The sequence below is a fragment of the Amblyomma americanum genome, unplaced genomic scaffold, assembly GCF_052857255.1.
Source record: "Amblyomma americanum isolate KBUSLIRL-KWMA unplaced genomic scaffold, ASM5285725v1 scaffold_97, whole genome shotgun sequence".
Taxonomy (NCBI): domain Eukaryota; kingdom Metazoa; phylum Arthropoda; class Arachnida; order Ixodida; family Ixodidae; genus Amblyomma; species Amblyomma americanum.
The window spans coordinates 169,243-191,949 of NW_027526569.1; positions in this window are offsets into that span (position 1 = coordinate 169,243).

The window sequence follows — 22,707 nt, forward strand, 5'->3', positions numbered from 1 at the left end:
ACACTTTCATGCTATCTGTTCCGGCTCCCGCTTTCCATTCACAACGACGTTATCCAGTCTCCCCACCAAACTAAGAAAAAACGTAGTGCCACCGAACAGAAGCTTCTCGCATTGGTTTCCGAGACGTCCATGGGACCCGCCTGATTCTTCAGCGGGTCCGCTTCCACGGCCTATGCAGTACAACCTAACACGCGCACTGCCTGTGTGCATGCCGAGAGGAGCCTGCACCTAGAAAGCTGGCAGCGATTGCAAGAAAAGCAACCGAGCTGAAGAAGCGCAGAAGGATATGCAGATATTCTTCAAGGTGGAAGAAAAAGGAGGGGAGAGGTAGGAGGGCGGCTGTGAGCCCGCAGAAGGAGAGGACTTGGTCGGTCTGGCAATGATGGAACGAAAGTATAAAAAAAGACGGATATAAGGGAAAAGGAAGATGTGTTGCTAGGTTTTATGGCGCATAATGAAATATTAAAAAAGAAACAAAAGACGAAATAAACGCACATTGTAAGAGGTGCACGGCGAGGTCCGGGAACGAGATACAAGAACAGACATGCAATTAAAGTTAGCGACTACAGTATTTCCCGATCAGTTTAATCCAGACGCCAAGATATTTAATCGTAGTGCCGCTGAGTTATTAATATTATTAATGATAATCATATGAATAATAATATTGCCACGTGCCTAGCGCCGCGCGGCAGCCTTGTTTGGTGCCGACGACGACGAAGCGGTTGTTGTGGGCACGAGCGGCGCGCTGGTGCTGGTCTCTGTGACTCTGTGATCGGAACGGCAAGCCGACATTATTCTCTGGTCCTCGGCAACGTGTACCTTCCCTGTGACTTCAGTTGTGACACTGGTGGAGGTGCCATCGATGATCCCTTCTCCTGCGGACGATCCTACGCGGCCACCTCTCGTGACCACTCCTGTTCATCGTACCAGCCGACGGCTCCGAGGCTTGCCCCCCGAGGCCTTCGCTCTTGACGAAGAGACCCTAGCTGTGGCAGCGATACCGCCCGCCCGTACCATGACTGTCTCTTCCACCCCTTCGACCTGTCTCATCCTTCAGACCACACGCACCCCTAAACCATTTCACGGTGAGCAGTATGAAGACGCCGAGGACTGGCTAGCTCACTACGAAAGGGTCGCGACGTTTAACGGCTGGGACGACGCTGCGAAAATGCGGAACGTCTACTTCAGCCTTGAAGACGCTGCTCGGACATGGTTCGAGAACCGCGAGGCCACATTCTCTACGTGGCCGGCCTTCCAAAGCCAGCTCCTCGGTACGTACGCCAACAGTGACCGCCGAGAGAATGCCGAGGGTGCCCTAACCTCTCGAGTTCAGCGTCAGAACGAAGGGGTCGCAATGTACGTTGAAGACGTCACGCGCCTTTGCCATCGCGCCGACCCGTCTATGAGTGAGGAGAAGGAGGTGCGGCACCTGATGCACGGCGTCAAAGAACAGCTTTTTTCCGGCCTCGTGCGGAACCCGCCCACCACAGTCGCGGCGTTTCTGGCTGAAGCTGTGACCATGGAGAAACTGCTACAGCAGCGATGCAGCCAGTACGGTCGGCCGCTGAATTCTATCTCCACACTACCGCCGTCTGACCGAACCGACTACAATCCCGGGCAAGATATGAGCTCCCTTCGCGACCTCATTCGCAACGTGTTTCGCGAGGAGCTCCAGCAACTTCATGGATCATTTACTCCTGGTGCAGCTTCCCTGGCCAGCATCATCCGTGAGGAGGTCCAGAACGCACTCACGCCACCGACAAGTACAGTCGTTCCACCACCACCCCCGGGCCCCACCCAGCGGATGACTTATGCTGATGTCACACGCCGCCCAGCCCTGCTACCTACCTCTTCGCCTTACACGCAACTTCAGGTCGCTGTGCATGCTGCGGAACCGCTGCCCCTTTGGGCAGATCGGCGCCAGGCGCCCCGGAAGACTGATCTCTGGCGCGCTCCAGATAACCGCCCTCTCTGCTACCACTGTGGCGAAGCAGGTCCCCTCTACCGGCAGTGCCCTTATCGTCAGATGGGCCTTAGAGGATTTTCCCCCGACAGCCCTCGTCCACGGCCTGGTCAGCGGCCTCAGGACATCGCCGAGTACGTCACCCGCCAGCGTAGTCTGCCACATTCTCCTCGTCGCGAGTCGCGCTCGCCTTCGCCTCGTCGCTCTTCGCCTTCTGGGCCACGGTATACCGCTGGACGCCATGGTTCCTCGAGCCCTCATCGGGAAAACTAGCTCCGGCGACCTTTGGGGGCGAGGCCGCCGCACACCGATTCGCCGTAAAGCTTCCACCGCCGCACCGCTCGATTCGCCCCGACGTCGAACGCCGAATTCCTGTCCAGTTTTCGCCGCACAGACCAGATCGCCCCGACGTCGTCCGCATCGCCGACCAGTTATCACCGCCGTGTCGCTTAAATTGTCCCGACGCCGACCACCCAACCGCCGTCCAGCTTCCGCCGCCACACCGCTCACTTCACTCCGAACCGACGTCGACAGGCCCTGGTCTTGGCCGGGTCTCCCTGGACATCCCTATTATCGTCGACACGAAGGAGGTCAGCGCTTTAGTTGATACGGGAGCCGATTATTCTATCCTTAGCGGGCGGCTTACAAGGACACTGAAAAAGGTGGTGACGCCATGGAACGGACCTGACATACGGACGGCAGGCGGACATGTGGTTGCACCACTGGGTATGTGTACAGCCCGGGTTACGGTGCGAGGCTGCACATTTGTTGCGACTTTTCTTGTTCTACGCGAATGCTCTCGTGATGTTATTCTTGGCATCGACTTCCTTCGTGAGCACGGTGCCACTATAGATCTACCGAACCGCTTGGTGACGTTTTCCGCCAAACTGGCCACTGAAAGGCATGAGTACCGTGGGTCCCACTCCACGCTGCGAGTCGCCGATGATAGCCTCACAGTGCCACCACGTGCCAGCATCCTCGCCAGAGTTACTTGTGAGGAGCCACATCACGGCCTCCGGGTTGTTGAGCCTAATGTCTCCCTCTCACTCGCCTTGGGAGTTTCTGTGGCAAGAGGTCTTTGTTTTCTTCGTGGAAGAGAGACGGGGGTGCTTTTCACCAATTTCTCCAATGAACATCGACATCTGTTCCGTGGCACTGTCATCACTTACGTCGACCATCTGCACGAAGTCGCCGAATGTTTTGCTTCAGAAGAAGCTACGCCTAGCACTGAACCGGATGATGCCGTACACGCTGTCGACATCAATTCTAGCCTTTCCTCCGTTGAAAAGAGGCAACTCCAAGATCTATTGCTGGAGTTTCGTGTGTGCTTCACGTCTTCATCTAAAGTGCAGCAAACGTCGGTCATTAAACACGGGATTATCACGCCTGATGGCACTCGACCCATCCATCAGCAGCCCTATCGTGTGTCTCCTCGGGAGAGAGACGCTATCCAACAGCAAGTCAAGGAGATGCTCGAGGATGGCGTCATTCAACCTTCAAGCAGCCCATGGTCGCCGCCTGTAGTCCTCGTTAAAAAGAAAGACGGAACACTTCGTTTCTGCGTTGACTATCGGAAACTTAACAGTATGACAAAGAAGGACGTCTATCCGCTGCCACGGATTGACGACTCTCTCGACCGACTTCGCCGAGCTAAGTACTTCTCCTCCATTGACCTCAGGAGTGGTTATTGGCAAATTGAAGTTGATGAGAGGGAGCGTGAAAAAACTGCCTTCGTAACACCAGATGGGCTCTATGAATTCCGCGTCCTCCCATTCGGGCTCTGCAGTGCTCCTGCCACCTTCCAGCGGATGATGGACACTGTGCTCACAGGTCTTAAGTGGCAGACATGCCTTGTTTATCTCGACGGCGTGATAAATTTTTCACCGACGTTCACAGAACACCTGCGCCGCCTGAGAACTGTTCTCGAAGCTGTCCGGTCTGCCAACCTTTCTCTCAAGCCTCAAAAGTGCCACTTCGGGTTCACCGAATTGAAGTTTCTTGGGCACATCGTGAGTGCTGATGGCATCCGAGCTGACCCTGAGAAACTTGCTGCCGTTGCTGCCTTTCCCGTCCCCGCCCACAAAAAAGCAGTCCGACGATTTTTGTGGCTGTGCTCCTATTATCGTCGCTTTATCAAACACTTTGCACAGATGGCCCGCCCTCTGACTCTCCTAACTCGAGATGACGCATCATTTTCCTGGGGCGCCGAGCAGCAGATGGCTTTCGACGAGTTACGACGCCGGCTCCAGTCACCCCCGATCCTGGAACATTTCGACGATGATGCCGACACAGAGTTACACACGGATGCGAGCAACGTCGGCCTTGGTGCCGTTCTAGTTCAGCACCAAGACGGGGTCGAGAAAGTAATTGCCTACGCCAGCCGTCCACTTTCCCGTGCAGAGTGTAACTATTCCACCACTGAAAAAGAATGTTTGGCGGTAGTATGGGCCGCTGCCAAGTTCCGCCCGTACCTTTATGGCCGACCGTTTCGTGTCATCACTGACCATCACTCCTTGTGTTGGCTGAAAAACTTAAAGGATCCTTGTGGCCGCTTAGCACGTTGGGCATTGCGCCTGCAGGAGTTCGATTTCGATGTTATTTATAAGTCTGGCCGGAAGCACACCGATGCTGATGGCCTGTCCCGCGCGCCCGTCGGCCCTCCTTCGTCAGATGCCACCGACGACGATAGCTTCCTCGGAGCAGTCACTACGTCCGATCTCGCCTCCAAACAGCGTGCCTACGACGAGCTGCGACTGATTATTGACCATCTTGAAGGTGGGCATCCTACAATACCCCGGTATCTTGCTCGGGGGTTGTTGTCGTATTGCCTCCGCAATGGGGTGCTTTATAAGAAGAATTCTACGTCGAGTGCGAAAACATACCTGCTAGTCATACCGGCTGATCTAAGGCACGAAATCCTCCTGGCCTGCCACGACGAACCAACTTCAGGGCATCTTGGCTTTACACGCACCCTAAACCGAGTCCGGCAGAACTATTACTGGCCACATCTTTCTCCGAGCGTTAGACGTTACGTACAGACTTGTCGACAATGCCAGCGGCGAAAAAAACCCACGCTCAAGCCATCCGGTATGTTGCAATCTATTGAACCACCCCTCACACCCTTCGAGCAAGTGGGCATGGACCTTTTAGGCCCATTTCCTTTATCCTCGAACGGACACAAGTGGATCGTAGTCGCCACAGACTACTTAACACGCAACGCCGAAATGAAGGCTCTTGCCCGAGGTACTGCCGGCGAAGTTGCTCGATTCTTTATGAACGACATTGTGCTCAGACACGGTGCACCGTCGACCATCATTACTGACCGAGGAAAGGCGTTTACAGCTCGGCTACTGCGGGACACCTTAACTCTCAGCCATACCGAGCATCGCAAACAACAGCATATCACCCTCAGACAAATGGATTAACGGAACGACTAAAAAAAACTTTGGCGGGCATGATCTCAATGTACATCGACGTCGAACATAAAATGTGGGACGAGATACTGCCGTATGTCACCCAATACGGCGCCGCAGGAAACCACGAAGTTTACGCCGTTCCGTCTCGTATATGGCAGAGAGGCCCGCACGATGTTGGACGCGATGCTCCCGTGCGGGGAAGAAGCGGTCGAACCCGATGCCGCCCATTTCGCAGAACAGGCCGAGCAAGCCCGTCAGCTGGCCCGCCTGCACATCAAGAAGCAGCATGCCACCGACGCTCGCCACTATAACCTCCGGCACAGGGAAGTCCACTACGAACCAGGGGACCAAGTGTGGGTGTGGACCCCCGTGCGCCACAAAGGCTTGAGCGAGAAACTACTCCACCGCTATTTCGCACCCTATAAAGTCCTGCGCCGCTTAAACAACGTTAATTATGAAGTCATTCCAGATGGAACTGTGACCGTCAGTGTTCGACGCCAGCGGCCTGAAATTGTGCATGTGGTGCGCTTAAAGCCATACTTTTCGCGCTACTGAGCGCTTCCTGCAAGTGAAACCTTGCGTTATTGTACAGTTGACCTCATTTTTTTTCTTCCTCTCACCTTGTCATCGGGACGATGTTTTCTTTCACGGGGGGGAATAATGCCACGTGCCTAGCGCCGCGCGACAGCCTTGTTTGGTGCCGACGACGACGAAGCAGTTGTTGTGGGCACGAGCGGCGCGCTGGTGCTGGTCTCTGTGACTCTGTGATCGGAACGGCAAGCCGACCTTATTCTCTGGTCCTCGGCAACGTTTACCTTCCCTGTGACTTCAGTCGTGACAATATATAATGTGTTTTTCTTTTGTTGCACCGAACGGAGCAGCCGCTAAAAATCTGCTTCCAAGAGCAGCTTGACAGGGCGGCTGCCCTGATATTTGACAGCAGACAATAAGCCACGCTTACATAAATGAATAACTTTTGAACATTAGTGGTTTATTTAAATGAATAAATAAAAAGGCAAGAAAACGAATGTTGCCGGCCACAGCAATTGCTATCTAATATCTTAACCACCGCAGCTGCAGCCGGCGTAGATTGAACAGAATTGTAAAGGGGGGTACAAAAACACACCAAGGTAAGTCAGGGAAAATACTTAACGGTAACACGGAGGAACACGTCACAAGCTGGAATACTGTTTCGCCAGGAATATATACTCACATAAACATTTCACGGATTAATTTAAAGAGGGGAAGTGCGAAATTTTAACTGCTATTGATTGAGTATTGATTTAATAAGTTAGGAAGCCTGAAGCGGAACATCTGCCCGTCATAGTTTGTCGCGGACCCCGTAACGTGCCAACACTCTGAGTTGTGGGTGTAGTATGTTTTTATGTAGTCTTGCAGCGCCGCTGTGAGTGCTAATGTGTTTTTTTTAATGATGCCTTGTTTTTATATTCGCAAAGGCCTGTACTTACAAAAAGGTGTCATTTTAATCATTTTATGCTTAAACATTGGTCCTGTGTGCGTTATATATTGGCCTTGCATGCGCGAGCTCTGATGCTTTATAAATTAATCTGGTAGCTCTTTTTTTGAAGCATTACTTTGTGCTGTCTTCTGCTGTTCTTGTTGCCCCTACTAATGAGCAATAGTTAAGAGATGAAAAGAGTGAATTATAATTGGGAATGTTAATGGAAAGCGGAAATACTGAACCGTCTCGGCGTAAACAACCAATTTTTTCGTGCTACTTTGTGTCGACTTAGTATTCTATGTGAATTTCCATCTTAGTTCCGCAGAGGATGCAGCTCCAGTGCTTTATTTCTGGTAGTGGAAGACAACGGCCTTTGCTTTAATGACATTAAGTTTGTGCTGTTTTGCAAGCCCAATGGTCAGTTTCGGCCAAGGTTGTGTTAGCAGTTTTAATGGCCCTATGTCTGAATGACCAGAAAAAAAAACGGTCTGCTGTCGTCAGCAGAAATAATGTATTTCGCAGCTGGGTATATGTGGTACAATATCAATGATGTAGAGAATAAAAAGAAGGGGTCCTAAAAGACTGCCTTGTGGAACTCCCGAGATGACGGGCTTGACTACGGAGGAGAGACCATTCATTTCTACATACTGCGCCCTATTGGCTGTTTAAGGACATGTTAAAGAGTGGGCTGTGCCACGTACACCATACCTGTCTTGCTTATTGAATAACGTTTTGTAACTGATGTTGTCGAAAGCTTTCGAAAAATCCATGAATATGCCTATAAAGATTTTTTTCTTCAAAATTATCTAGTATATGTACTCTTTTTGAGTGAAAAGGCCCAGTACACAAAAATTCGTAAAACGAATTGAGCGGAATTTAAAATATTGTGATTAAAAAATTACATGCATGCACGCGTGAGAATTGCCTTTTACAAACCCTTTTGAGAACTTAGGTAGGATATATATTGGGCGATATTAGGGTCTTTTTTATCGTTTTTTTTTTCAAATAGTGCCAACCTCTCAGACTGTCCGTTGTGTTTGAATACGCCTTGATAAACATGAGTTGAAAATCTGCCAGGCAGTTAGATATATCGAGAATAACCAATTTTACTGGCTTTACCTGAACACCTGCACCTCCCACAGATTGGCTATTGTTAAGACCGTTGCATACCGCCAAAACCTCGCCATCTGAAATTAGATTAAAAAGTATGATTGGATTTCCCGTTTGAATAATTGCTCAGTAGTACCCCTTCGCAAGATATTGAAGTCAGGGCAATAGAAGGAAAAAATCGTTGAAAACGTTATTTCCCTCAACTTCTACGCCACCGGAAGTTTGGTAATTGGTTGTCGTATATATTTCCTAGATTAGTTTACAATTTCTTACAGGTCACGTCACTCTCATAATACTGTTTTTTTTTTTGCAACTCGAAGCTGCTTTGTAACTTTGTTTCTAAAAGACATGAGGGTTTTCAACGCGTCTCGACATTTCGTTTTTAGTGGCTTTACATTTTGTCTCCTTTTTTATTCGGTTCAGTAGCGCACTGCTGATCCCAGGCTTACGATCTCGCCGTAGGCGATCATGTATCGTGTAGGGTGTTTCAATAATATGATACATTTATCGTACGCTGCTCCAGGATTCGTTTCATTCAAAAATTCGCGGCAGTCCGCGCCGAGTATCGGTTCACGAAAGTCAGAAAGCCTAGACGGATTGATGCCCCTATCAGCACATCGTTTTGAGCTCCTTTTAAAATTAGGTGCACGGTTAGCAAGCAGAAAAATATGCAGGTGATCGCTAATTGTTATACTGATTACTGCAGACTTTAAGTGATCTTGGTTATAATTTGTATTGAAAAGATCCAACAATGTCTCTGTTTTTTTTGTTACTCTCATTGGGTCAATTGTAGCATTCCTACAGCACTGAACATTGAACAGCCTGTCTAATTTCCGCGTCACAATGCTAGCGGTTTGACAAGAGCTTAATATTAGGTCACCACCAAGAACAATACTGAATATGTAATGATTCACAAATTCAAGAAGAGAATCCAGAAAATAAAATAAAACACTCATATTGGCAGAGGGAAGGCGCAATAGCACACAGAAAACACATATAAGCCGAATATGAGCGTGTCTAATAGCGGGCGTTCACAACACAAATTTCATCAAGAAGTTCACATTGTAATTCGTTTTTGACGAAACAGCAATACGCCACCACCTCCTTTAACCTGGCGATTCAAGCTATATCTCTTGAAATATAGTATATGCCAAATACCTCGTCCTCCAGCTCTACAATCATGTATCCGCGTACATAAGAGCACGAATCGGCAACATGACCTCAGGAAGAAAACATTCGATATCATAATGCTTCCTTCTTCGTGAACGCACGGTCAAATTAACTATGTTTAAAGATTGCTGGGAATTCTCGCAAAGAAAAACGAGATCCGATGTACAGGATGGGCTTTGCAGAAAAGAGGCATTAGAGACTACACATATTTAGAATAGGGTGACGCCGCTACCGTCTAGAGTCATAAAAGAGCGCTAAATTCATGAAGCGTACTTCATTCGTTTGCATGGCGATAATTGTAGTAGCACTGCCCCCCCCCCCCCCCCCCCCCCGGTAATTGTCCTGGGTCTGCGCACTGGCTTCCCGCTATTACCCTATGAAAATGATGGTGACAATGAAATTTTTTAACCTAATCGATAGCGTCACCCTATTATAAAAGTTAAATGAAAATCAGACAATAACTAGACAAATGTCGAAATGGCTTCTACATCATGAGTTCGCAAGTTTTATGACATCCTCTGCGCTACGTACGGATGAGAACAGCAGTGTCAAATGCACGTCGGCCGAGTATTATACCATCCAGCACTTGGTGAGAGTGCGCGAAAGGGATAGCCATTACGCACCGGCGCTGTCGTGCAGCTCGCACCGTGGCATATATTCTTTGTATGGTCCTAACGGCAGCTAGCTATTACTCTGAATAGACCGAGTCATTTCGTAGAATGAATTAAAAGTCGTAAAAATGTCCTTTCATAATGAAACTTGCTCCATGCCACGCGACAATTCTTTATAACGCATATGCATTTCATAATCAACATCATAGCTATGGTTGCAAAAACGACATGGCATGATTCTAAAGTCACGTGAGCCAAGAGAACTGACTCCGCCAAAACCTTTTCTGTAAAGGATAGCCATATTGCCCAGGGAAAACTATGTCATTGCCAATACCAATCTTGCTGGGTCGCTAAAGACCCTCATCTTTCCGTAAAATCATGTGACTATAGCGTTTCGAAACTTCTATAGTCTTCTAATACTCGAAATTAACAGAGAAATTTGATACCATTATTATAAGTGGGGAAAATTTGCATCCTTTCGAAGTTTAATAGTATCATGAGTCGTCATTAAACTACCTAGTCGTAGCAATAGCCTTATTAAGTTCGAAGTAAAATTTCGTCAGCGCACCCCTCGTAATTAGGCTGAGAATGCATGACGCCAAGTTGCAAGTGATACATAGTCATGTGACAGGACTACCAGCAAATCACAGGAATTTTGTCTTAGTCATCACCATAGCACGGTGTGGCACATCTTATCGCGGTAAATGTGTGATGCCATGGTGCGAACTGCGACACTGCCGTTATGTAATAGCTGACAGCATCGCGCGCTTTATACACCGGCTCCTTCGGTTGACGTGCACGGTGGTATAAATACCCATCCCGTTGTAGCAGACCAAAAAGTGATGATCATAATTATCATGTGATCATTAGGTCTCTCTACGTTAAATACAACTCGTCGATAACGCATCTTCGAAATTTGTAGACCACGATTAACTCTGGGCGGGACGGTGATGGAAAAATGCCACTCTCTCGCTTGGGTTAATTTGTGTGGCGCCTAGATTAAATTGGTTTGCAGTTCTATTAAATACTCTTGCGATTGGGTAAAGTTCAGCGGGAAATACTGCAAAGGTGATGCAGCGTGGAAGAGAATAGGTGAGAGTGTTCTTCATAGATTGCGTTCCTGCGCCTAGCTAGCTAGTTTCAGCATGCCGCCGACGAACATATTGCTCGCCCAGCCAAAGGAAAAACATTCCTTCGATTCGTTGCGCTGACTGCTTCGAGGATCGGACAGAATGCACTTTCTCCGAATTAGTGGCCGGAGGAATGCTGACTCCGACGTGAGTGCACCGCGCCTGCGAAAAAATGAGAAACCTGTTGTGGCACCCCGACATGCCAGAAACACCGATTGTACACAAAAAAGGGGAGGACCCCCCACCCCGAAGGGTAGAGAAGGAAACTCACGCGGCCGAAAATAGAACGGACGGGAGGGAGACAGAGACACAGGTGGACACTGAGTGGAGGTAAAAAGCTGCGCTACCGAGAAAAGGACGAGGATGAGGCAATTGACGACTATTAATGATTTTCTTAGAGTGCTGGATAACTCTGGACAGATTGGTGTTATTTTTTTAGATATGGCTAAAGCTTTTGATAAGGTGCCTCATTCAAAGCTCCTTTATAAATTACACTTACTTGGTATTCCGTTTTATCTTATTGAATGGGTCAGAGCATATTTAAGTGGTAGAACTCAGTGTGTTGATGTGAGTGGTGCTCTTTCTGAATCCCTTCCTGTTACTTGCGGTGTTCCTCAGGGTAGTGTGTTAGGACCTTTGCTGTTTCTAATATATATAAATGATTTAATACATGCCATTCCTCCGTCTGTGTCAATAAGATTGTTCGCAGATGACTGCGTTGTATATAAAGAAATACCATCAATTGGAGACAATCAAATGCTTCAAGAATCTTTGCTCAAAATATATCACTTGTGTAAGGAATGGAACATGGATGTAAATATAGATAAGAGTGTTCTTCCCAGAGTTACGAGAAAAAACGCGTTAGTCATTATCAATACTGCCTTCACCACAGCAACATTAGAGAGGTTTCACAACATAAATATCTAGGAATTACTCTTAACAACCGATTAACCTGGGGCACTCATATTTCTGAGATCTGTTCAGCCGCTTTCTCTAAGCTTTGTTTCTTGCGACGTAAATTAAAACACACTCCTAAAAATATTAAGCTTCTGGCTTACAAAACTTTTGTCAGGTCCAAACTTGAATACGCTTCTGAAATTTGGGACCCGCACACCAAGAAAGATTTCTATCAATTAGACCTCATCCGGAGGAAGGCAGTACGTGTCATTTTTATTAAATATAGAAGGTCTGACTCTCTAACACAGCTCATGAAAGACAACAACATTCCGTTTCTGCGTACACGCAGAAAAGTTAACCGTATTTCTTTCCTTCATAAAATTATAGCTCGTAAGCTTAGCATTTCTCCCCTTCATTCCTCAGGCACTCTACTGCTGGAAGGACCCGCCATAGTAGGGAGCACTCCTTACAGCCTCTTTTTCCAAAAACAAACGCATTTAGGCACAGTTTTTCCCTCAACATTAGCAGATTGGAATGCACTACCTGAATCGATTTTAACTCTCCTAACGTGGAACAGGCGCTAAAAACTTTTTTGCTCAACTAAAAAGGAAGTGACTATTTTTCCCCTTTTTTGAGCATGTATTTTTTCTCCTGTTATGTTCACTTCTTTTGTTTCGTTTTTGCTATGTGTCACACGAAATATTTTCACGTGGTGTTGTGATTTGTGTTTTTTCATGCCCCTCCTGCTTGGGCGCTGGCCTGCAATAAATAAATAAATAAAAAAGATGCACACAAACGCACACTAAAGCTCAAACTAGATGGACACATCCTAGGCGTAAGGCGGAGCGCCTGCGCGCCCAGCGTTGCGCCGCGACGGGCGTCGAAAAAAGGCATCCACCTCCATGCTCCCTGTGCTGACGCGTTCCCCCTCTCACGCCCACCGAAGGAATTTCAAGGGTAAAGAAAGGAAATTTGGGGGCGCTTAAAGGACAACTTAAACCGCGAAGAAAAGTTCCCGGAACCTGAGAGAGCTGCAAGCCATGAAGAAAAGAGTCCCCGATAACCACGCGATCCTCCTATTGTAAACCGGACCCCTCTTCACACGCGCCGCCGGCAAGCGCCTGCGCGCGCGTCGCTTTTTGCGCACGTGCAGACAGAATCCAGCGTTCTCCCGTGCGCGTAGGTGCTCCGCCGGTACGCGTAGGATGCGTCCATCGAGTTTATTTTATGAAGAAATACTTTATTTTGTGAAGAAATACAAGGCATATATACAGGGTGTCCTAGCTAACTTTAACCAGTGTTTAAGACTATGCAGAGGCACTCAAAGACGACGCGACCAAATGCATATTTGTGGCTATTGTATGGAGCAAGTCACAGTATTTTTGTATTGTACTTAATAGCATAATTAGTCGAGATTAATTAGCCAGCTTCGCAAGCAATGAAGATCGGCGGAAACCGCCAATGAGAAAGTTGTGGAACGGTCCTCGAAACGTCCAGTTGAACAGTTTGTAATACCCCTGTCACACGGGCACTTTCGATCCTCATTGAGTCAATGCTCATCGGACTCAATGCAGATCGACGGTTGTCACACGGCCACTTTCAAGCGCAATCGAGCTCGATCCTGCTTGACTCGATGCCGATTCCTCAAGAGTGCTTGAGGTTCCAAGCACAATCGAGAACTCTCGCTCTCATGAAGCTATAAAAATAAACACAAGTTAACAAAACCAAACCACAATTGTTGTTGTTGTGATCGATTAAAATGTAATACAGAATATTTTTCAGGTACTACGCCTGCTTATATGCAAACATTTGAAAGTAATCTCGACACCACGCTCCAAGCTTCGCCGTCAGTGTAAACAAAGATGGCGTCCTCCTGCTCGTCGGAACGGAAACTGTGGAGCGAGCGCGAGACAGCCGCTCTCATCGACTGCTGACAGTACCGCCTAAATGATTTGCGGCGCCAGAAGAGAAACGCCGCAGTCTATGCAGAAATCGCGGAGCCGTTGCGGGTCCTTGGGTTGCATCGCACAGCAGCAGAGGTGCGCCACAAAAACGTGGCGCAGATACGCAATGTACAGATTTGGCTACGGATTTGGCTGCCGCTGCCCCCGACTGCACAGTGTTGCCGGACATCGCCATGGTATGGCTGTCGGCGGAACATTTGGTGCCACCTAACACACATGAGGGAAACTTCTCAATGAGCATTGAAAATGCCCGTGTAGCAACGGATGTTTCGAGCGTGCTCGAAAATCTCGATGCAGATCGAGCTCAATGAGGATCGAAAGTGCCCGTGTGACAGGGGTATAACTTTCCATCTATTACATATCGGCTTTTTTTCACTCTGCAGATACCCGCGAAATAAGAAAAAAATACCCCGTGACATGCCCGCTTGCGCTCCGCGATTTCAATGCTCTCAAACGTTCCGCCTAGGAACGAACAGGTCATTTAGCCCGGTGTGGCCGATTCACACGACGGACTGTTCGCCCGCGGCCCGCGCATCACGTGTTTGTGCGTCACCAAATCGAGAGGCGGGCTGTCGGCCCGCGGACTGGACAACCAAGGAAGTTGAAGTGCCTCTCCCCTCGCGGGAATTAGCGGAGGCCCGTGAAGGTTAGCTCTGGCAACCACCTCTCTTGCTAATATTTCGGCTGCCGCATTTCGCTGAGTGACGTTGAGATGGCGCGCTGTTTTGACAAGCTGCACTTCTGTATTGAAAGTACATCAAGAACTTTGATGTGTTCGTGCGGAATGAATTTCTATAGTAGAATCACATGAAATATTTCTGAGGAATTTATATTGAATGAATTCCTGTATTGAAATTACATCAAGAACTTTGATGCATTCGTGTGACTGAATTTCTACAGTGAAATCACATAAAAAATATGTGAGGAATTTTTATTGAATGAATTTTTGTATTCAAAAGTACACCAATAACTTTGATGCGTTCGTGTGGACTGAATTTCTATAGTGAAATCCCAGGAAAATATTAGAGGAGCTTATAAAGAATGAACTTCTGTATTGAAAGTGCATCAAGAACTTCGATGTGTTCGTGCGGACTGAATTTATATAGTAGAATCACAAGAAAAATATCCGAGGAATTTATATTGAATGAATTTTTGTATTGAAAGTTTATGAAGAACTTTGACGTGTTGTGTAGACTGAATTTCTATAGTGAATTCACATTAAAATATCTGAGGAATTTATATTTAATGAATTTCAGTATTGAAAGTACATCAAGAACTTTGATGTGTTCGAGTGGACTAAATTTCTATAGTGAAATCACATGAAAAATATCTGAAGAATTTGTACTGAATGAATTTATGTAGTGAAAGTACATCAAGAACATTCATGCGTTCGTGTGGACTGAATTTCTATAGTGAATACACGTGAATAATATTTGAGGAATTTATACTGAATGAATATCTGTATTGAAAGTACATCAAGAACTTTGATGTGTTCGTGTGGACTGAATTTCTATAGTTAAATCACGTCAAAAATATCTGAAGAATTTATATTTATTGAATTTCTGTATTGAAAGTACATCAACAACTTTGATGTGTTCGTGTGGACTGAATTTCTGTAGTGAAATCACATGAAATATATCTCAGGAACTTGTAATGGATGAATTTCTGTGGTGAAAATACATCCATATCTTTGTCGACTTTGTATGGACTAAATTTCTGATGTAAAAGCGCATCAAGCACTTCGTGTGGTTTTATTGGAGGTCTCTCTACAGAACCGGAGTTTCTGTCGACATCCTGATGAGTCCATAAGAACCCCATGAAAACTCAACAAAGATTCCATGTCCATTTTTGTAAGGGGGGTCATGAGAGGGAAATAACTAGAAGGATAAGAATGGGATGCAGCGCATATGGCAGGTTCTCTCAGATCATAAATAGCAGGATACTAATATTCCTCAAGAGAAAAGTGTACAACAGCTGTATCTTGCCGGTGCACACCTATGCGCCAGAAACATGGAGGCTAACGTAAAGGCTAACGTTTCCTCAGCTTAAATTGAGGAAACGCAGGAAGCAATGGAAAGAAAAATGATAGGTGCAACGTTCAGAGACCGGAAGCGCGCAGAGTGGGTGAGGGAACAAATGCGTGTTAATGACATCTTAGTCGAAATCAAGAGGAACAAATGGGCTTGGGCAGGGCATTTACTGCAAAGGCAAGATGACCGCTGGTCCTTAAGGGTAATGGAGTGAATTCCAAGAGCAGGCAAACGTAGCAGGTGGTGGCAGAAGGTTAGGTGCGCGGATGAGGTTAAGAAGTTTGCAGGCATAGGGTGGGCGCAGCTGGCAAAGGACTGGATTAATTGGAGAGACATGAGTGGCCTTTGCCCTGCAGTAGGTACCGTCAGGCTCATGATGATGGTGATGATGATTAATGACATCGCATTAAAAGGAGAGAGAGAGCTTCGATTCTCTGTTTGGTTTAGAGTTACTAGGTCGGGGTGCCTGCCGTATCCTGCTAAGAGCGTTGGCAGCTGAGGAGCTGAGCGCTCTGCTGCACGCATACAAAATAGTTACACCCACCTCTAATACAACGCAAAAAACACATAAAAGACTCTTGATGACTGATATTTTTCGTCAGTTTGCAACAATCCACGCTTGGAGAATTCATAATACAAAGCAAATTTTTAGTGGCTGCTTAAATTTGACAGTTTCATGTTCTGGCGCAACTCGTTGCCATCGTGACAGCGTCTCTTCTGCGGAATTTGGCTGTGGAGCGCTTGACGCGCGAAGAAGTACGTATTTATACCCCCAGGACGCTCTAGTTTCGTCCCACTGTCCAAAATTTCCCATCTTCAAAGGAAACATTATTGACTAACTTACCCTCGCACCAGACAAATTAGGTGCTTCTGTTAAACGTGCGCTCCTCCTGCACTCAAGGATTTTATCGGTGGGTGCATTCGTACAAAATACCCGCCATGCGCAAGGGTGTTCCTTTCAAAAATGTAAAGCTGGCTTCACCGCAGTGTTGCATACCCCACTATTCAGGGAAGAAAAAATGTCAAAAAAAACGGAAAATAGAGCCCTAGCTCATGTGGTTTATGGAACGAATTATGTTAGCGTAGTTCCTGTGGGAACATCACGTGCACTTGTGAAGCAGTAACATGCATGTCGGGCATTTCGCGTTTTACCAATACATCGACGCGGTTGCTAAGGCAACATTCCACATGGCGATCCATCATCAGCATCATCAGCCTCACTACGCCCACTGCAGGGCGAAGGCCTCGCCTATGTCTCTCCAATTAACCCTGTCCTTTGCTGGCAGCGCCCCACGTATCCCCACAAATTTCTTAATCTCATCTGCCCCCACCCCCCCCCTAACTTTCTGCCACCCCCTGACTATTTATTAAAGCATGCAAACGCTCTGACGCTGCCGGTAGCAGGCGCTCTTGACGATTGTACTTTGAGGCATGGTTTAAATCTTTCGCAGCCGAGAACATAAATGCAGCGGCGAGAAAAATATTGGTTCACTTGCAGCTGGAAAAAAGAGTTCTGAGTGATTGATTTTGCTTAAAATGCATGTAGAATTTGTTGGAATAATACCTACGCCGCAAAGTGGGTGCTTATTATTTGTTTTGATTATAGCGCGCTCCTGTACTTAGTATATACAAAAGCAAAGCAGTTACAACTGCATCGCAGTCAATAGAGAAATCATTAAGTTGAAGGTTTGCAACAATATGTGTGAATCGAAGTACTGCCTGCGCGAAATCATTCTGCTTCACACACAGTAAAAATCTACTTGTTCCCCTCTCTTCTACTTCTCCACTTATTGTTGCTGGTCCTTTATTCTTTCTTCTTATTACATTCCGTCTCCCTGCTTCTCTAAATGAACCTCTCGAATTGGCCGGATTTACCCAGAAACGTGGTTTAATTAAACACTTGATTACAACAATAAAAACCGTACAGTGCAGTTAAAATAAGGACAGCAGCATAGAACAGAAGAACTGAGCTGGGCCGCCCTAATCCAGTCCGTCTTCCTAAGCGAGCAAGCGGGAGGAAGTCCGGCTTCTACCGAGCTCCGACCTCAACTGCCGCCCCGCCCAGAGCTCGCGGCCGTCGCAGGGCTTTCTTCCAGCAAACTGTTATTAGTTCAGCGCTCCCACATTCACAAGGGCACTTCCCACGTTTTTGGGGAGTGCATTTACCGCAGACGGGGCTGGGATGCCGGAGCGTCCGGGCCCTGGTGCGCAATGTTAGGCAAACCCATTCCCGCGGAGAAACACCGATTTACAAGTGGCTCCGAGGTCCCTTAAGGGATCGAAATGCAAGCCGAGAGACCTAAAGGACGCGCGGAGTGAGGTTTGCAGAAGGCGTCCGGAAGCTCGTGCCCTAAATCATGCGCGAGGCACCGTCTGCAGTGACGCACGGTGCCTCGCATGTAATGCCAGAACAAGACCGACACAAGCAACAGTACACGCATGCTCGCTCCACGCGAATTAAGATTTAACCCGCGGAAGTAAAAACATCGAAATACGGGTGATGAACGCGCTGGCGGTCTCGCCTAAGGAGGAGGAGGAGGAAAAGCAGGGAGGTTAACCAGAAAAGTAGCCGGTTTGCTACCCTGCACGGGGGGAAAGGGGTGAGGGGAGAGTGTGGGCCCCGCTCAATACGATATAAAAATAACAAACAAAAGTCCCCCCCCGCCCCCTCCTCACCCCCGAAGGCGCACGGTATCCCGGCGACGGGGCTCGGGGGCACAACTGTAAGAAACACTACACCGAAAAAAAGGCCCCCCCCCCCCCCCCCCCCCAGAAGACGCACGCCGTCCCGACGAAGCGGCTAGATGTGCAACTGTAAAAAAAACACAAGCAAAAGACGTGCATAAGCGGGTGCGCACGGCCACCTTATACACACCATATCACGCACAAGAAACACGACCAAAATTAGCTATTTTTGAAGCAAACACTGTGTTAACTGGAAAAAAGGTAACGGCGGAGATTTGACGTTGATTACTTCCCCACAAGAGCTTGAGAGACCCAAAGTGGAGAAAACAAATATTTAATTTTTCCTCGACATATGTAGCTCTCCTAAACTGAACAAAAAGCAGAAAGTGCCTTTGCAACCCATTACAAAAAGTTAAACGCTGTAGTACGTGGCGTGTAATATCCCAAAGCTAAACCTGAGCTATAGGACGCGTCGTAGTGGACGGCTCCGTACTGTTTTCGACAGACCGGGCTTCTATAGCGTCCACTAACATCGCAGAACACAGGGGCGTTTTAGGCATTTAGTGCTTTCAGCTACCTGAGAAGCCTCGTCAACATCGTCTATGGACCGCAGCGCACCGTGCAGAGAATATGAGCTATAACGAAAGCCGAACATCTGCGTCCATCCGCTGATTTCGGAACTAGCATGCCAGGAGTGGAAGCACGCTGTGCGAGCCCGTGAGAGCGCCAAGGGGAACCGAAGGTCTACTGGACAGCAGAAACATGTGTCGAGCGCTTCGATCCGACCCTGCAGTCCAACACCCTCTTCGGCCCACTCTACAGTATGACGTGTGTTGCTCTCAATCACCGCTGCTTTCTGTTGATTCATTTTATTTCATGAGGAGCAATGCCACAATCTAGCCGAATCTGCTTCACTCGCCGGGAATTTGGTGTAGTGTGAATGCGCCTTTAATGCGCGTTCCACTTGTACAAAAATCCGGCGAGCGAAGCAGATTCGCTTCGCCAGAAAAAACTAGGACCTGTTCTCGTCAGTTGACTCCCGGGCGAGGCGGAACAGCAGCGCCGCTGCCGTTTCTCGCTTTTCCACAGATTTCCCGGCCACCACGTCAAAACTCGCGGCGTACACAGATATGCGTAGAAAAGAGCATAAATCGAATCTGTCTGTGTACCATGACCGTATGGACGCTTACATACGTAAACGCAGGCACATTCACATTTTTATTTCAACGTATGCGAAGAAACACTTCAGCCGTCAGCGCCAGTTCTTCTCCCATGGAAGTTTGTTCAGCTCAGCGATAACAAGCCAACAGATAAGCGCCGACCAACATTTTCTAATTCGGCATCGTTTCTTAGCCTGAAATTTGAAGCACAAGGTGCTTGCCTGCCTGAAGGATCCATTGTTGTCTACGTAGACGCAAGCATCCTACCCTGCGAAGCAACAACAGCAATCTACTGCCCGTGCACACCTGCCCTGAAACATATCTCTAGGTTTCAGCTTTCGGAACCCCCTTCGTCCATTTGTGCTGAGCTCGTTGCAGTTCAAGAACCACTCGGCTCTGCGGCCGCCATAACTATGCTCCCTGCGACCCGCGTTGTCATCCGCACTGACGCCCTTCAAGTAGCCCGGTTGCTACGACGTGTTAGACGCTGGCCAACGATATGTCAGGAAATCCACCGGCTCGCGGCACGCATCCCGCAGCCAGTACATATTGAGTGGGTACCACGGCACCTCCTATCCTCTCAAAGCCAGGCACATTTAGCGACCCGCCTCGCGACTCCAGGCTCATCATTGCCTCGGCGCCTACATTTGAATAAATTTACCCTCCTTTCAACAAGAAAGGTACTGCTCCAGCGCCGCACACGTGCCCTCATCCCTCCGTGTGCGGTAACCCTCCCCCGCGGTCTTATCCGTGCAGAGGAGGTTGCTCTTAGGAGGATCCGGGTCGTGGTTGCCCTCAAACTTGCCGTCATTTGGAAGTGGCCTCAGTACCGAGATTTTCCTCGGCCTGGGTGTCCGATATGCAAACCCGAGGACATTGAAGCCGACATTTACCACTTACTGTGGGACTGCCTTGCCCTCAAGCCTGCAAGGATCCGGCACCTGAAGGTAGCGGGACTGTCACCAAGCAACCCTGCTTCATATATTGCCTGGGCGCATTGACCGTAACATCGCTTTCTACTGGACTTCATAAAATCAGCTGGCCTTTTTCTACTAATTTAATCATTACTACATCTTACATCACACCTTCGCCCATCATTGATGCCCTGAGGCAATAAATCTCGCGTCAAAAGAAAACTCCGCCTCGTGGAGCAAACTCCTTGTCAGGACGGGGACCAGAACTGTCAACAAAACTGGCGCTCCTCTTAAACCTAGTAGCGGCAAAATGGTCACTCTAAATAGAAACGTTAAGCAAATGTGTGACTTATACGTTTACTTATAGATGAGATGAGACGAAGCGATTGACCGGTGTCCCATTTACTGCCAGTGAAAGCGCTGACAACTGAAAAGGGCAGAAACCACGACGAAGTTATTCTGAGGCGAGAGGTCCTGCTTCGAAGGGAACCACCATGTTTGCCACCGCGGAATTTTCCCGGCGGCGGAAATTGGTCCCGGACCGATCGGCCTCGCCGCGCCGCTTTCCGCCTTCGTCGGCGTCAAAAGCAGCCTAATATGGGCGAATCCGCTTTGCTCGACGGATTTTTGGACAAGTGTGAACGCGCCTATAAACAGGGGATTAGGAAAATTGATGTTCCAGTAGATAGAACGGCTATTTAAATCGTCGCCTAGTACCATCTTACAAGAATGTCGTTCGGTGGAGCACAGAAGTTCGTTAAGTTAATCGAAAAACCTATTGTTGCTGCTTGGGAACCGGAAGAAGCTACATACAATTAAGTTACACTGTTTTAGATGTGTTTTGACTATGACGCATTCGATCGCAGGTATGTCTGGTAATCTTGTGAAGTTCAAATTTTTATGAAATGTAACAGCTACGCCCCCATCGTTAGGATTCCTGTATTTTCGATGTGTACCGTAACCTGGTAGTGTAATATCATCGTCGCCAATTTTAGTTTAACCAGGACTCCGTTACAATTATTGTGTGTGGTTTGTATGCTAATGCTGTGCTTTATAGGTCTTCACATTTATTTATGATTCTCCCAGCATTAAGGGTGATGTATCGAAAATGTTTCTTATTGCAACGTTCCAATAAAATCTGACGGCTTGGCTTGCTTGCCTGAATGAAAACCCTTTCAGTGTTTGCCTCCTTCCATTAAAAAGCTGATGATTTATTTTGATTTTGTTATAGCCCAGTTGAAATTTTCCACTTCTGCGTCAGATTTCGCTAGTGCTCTCTCAGAGTTTCTTTCAGTTTTGTCTAGTGGACACCGAAAAATCCTCTCCAACCCGGCAATCTTCCGTTCTTCAATTTCTAGCAGTTCTTCAGTACGTTGTTTTTTTTTCACGCTGGTCGATCAGTTTTATGATTACTGGCCGTGTTTTGTCTTGTTGTTTCTGGTCTATTTTATGTATTTTTTCTTAGCGGACGATACTAGCAAACCAAGCGTAGTGTTGAAGAATTCCGCGAATACACTTGTAGTAAGGTCATCATGTGTTTCATCGTCTTTCTCAGGCGCACCATAAAGAAGGGTTTGTTCCGCATTGAGCGGTCTTTAGATCAGCCAGTTTTCTCTCTAGACTTTGGACAGTCTTCTTGAGGCAAAACATTTTTGTGTCCATTTCCTTGATGGCTGCTCTTGACGCTGCCACTATTTCCAGCTTTGATTCAATTTCGTTTAGGCGTTTTTGCGTCTTTTTTATACGGCCACACTGCTCACATTCTGCGAGCGCCGCCATGCGGCCGAGCGGCATGCCTTGGCTCGTGACGGAGTGAGGAAGACTGCGCTTCCGCTCAGGTGCGCGCTGCTGGTCTAGTTGGCCATTCGATTAAAAGCCCCTTTTGAGTCGCGCTACGTTTTTCGGCGCTAGTTTAGTGGAGGTGCGGGGTAACGTCTCATGAACGCTCACCCCGAGGACAATTCTGACGATCATCCGCGACGCTTGGAAATAACACCCGCCCACAAAGCGACCTGCCGCCTGCTAGGCCTGGAACCTGAGTGTCAGCCACTGACAACGTCGGTGTGTACCATGACGTCCACTACTGGCAGTCAGACAGGTGAGCCTTCCGGCACTGTCTCGCCGGTTGTGGTCCTCACACCTCGCTCGCCGCCATCTTTCCACGGCGATCGGTTCGAGGATGTCAAGGACTGGTT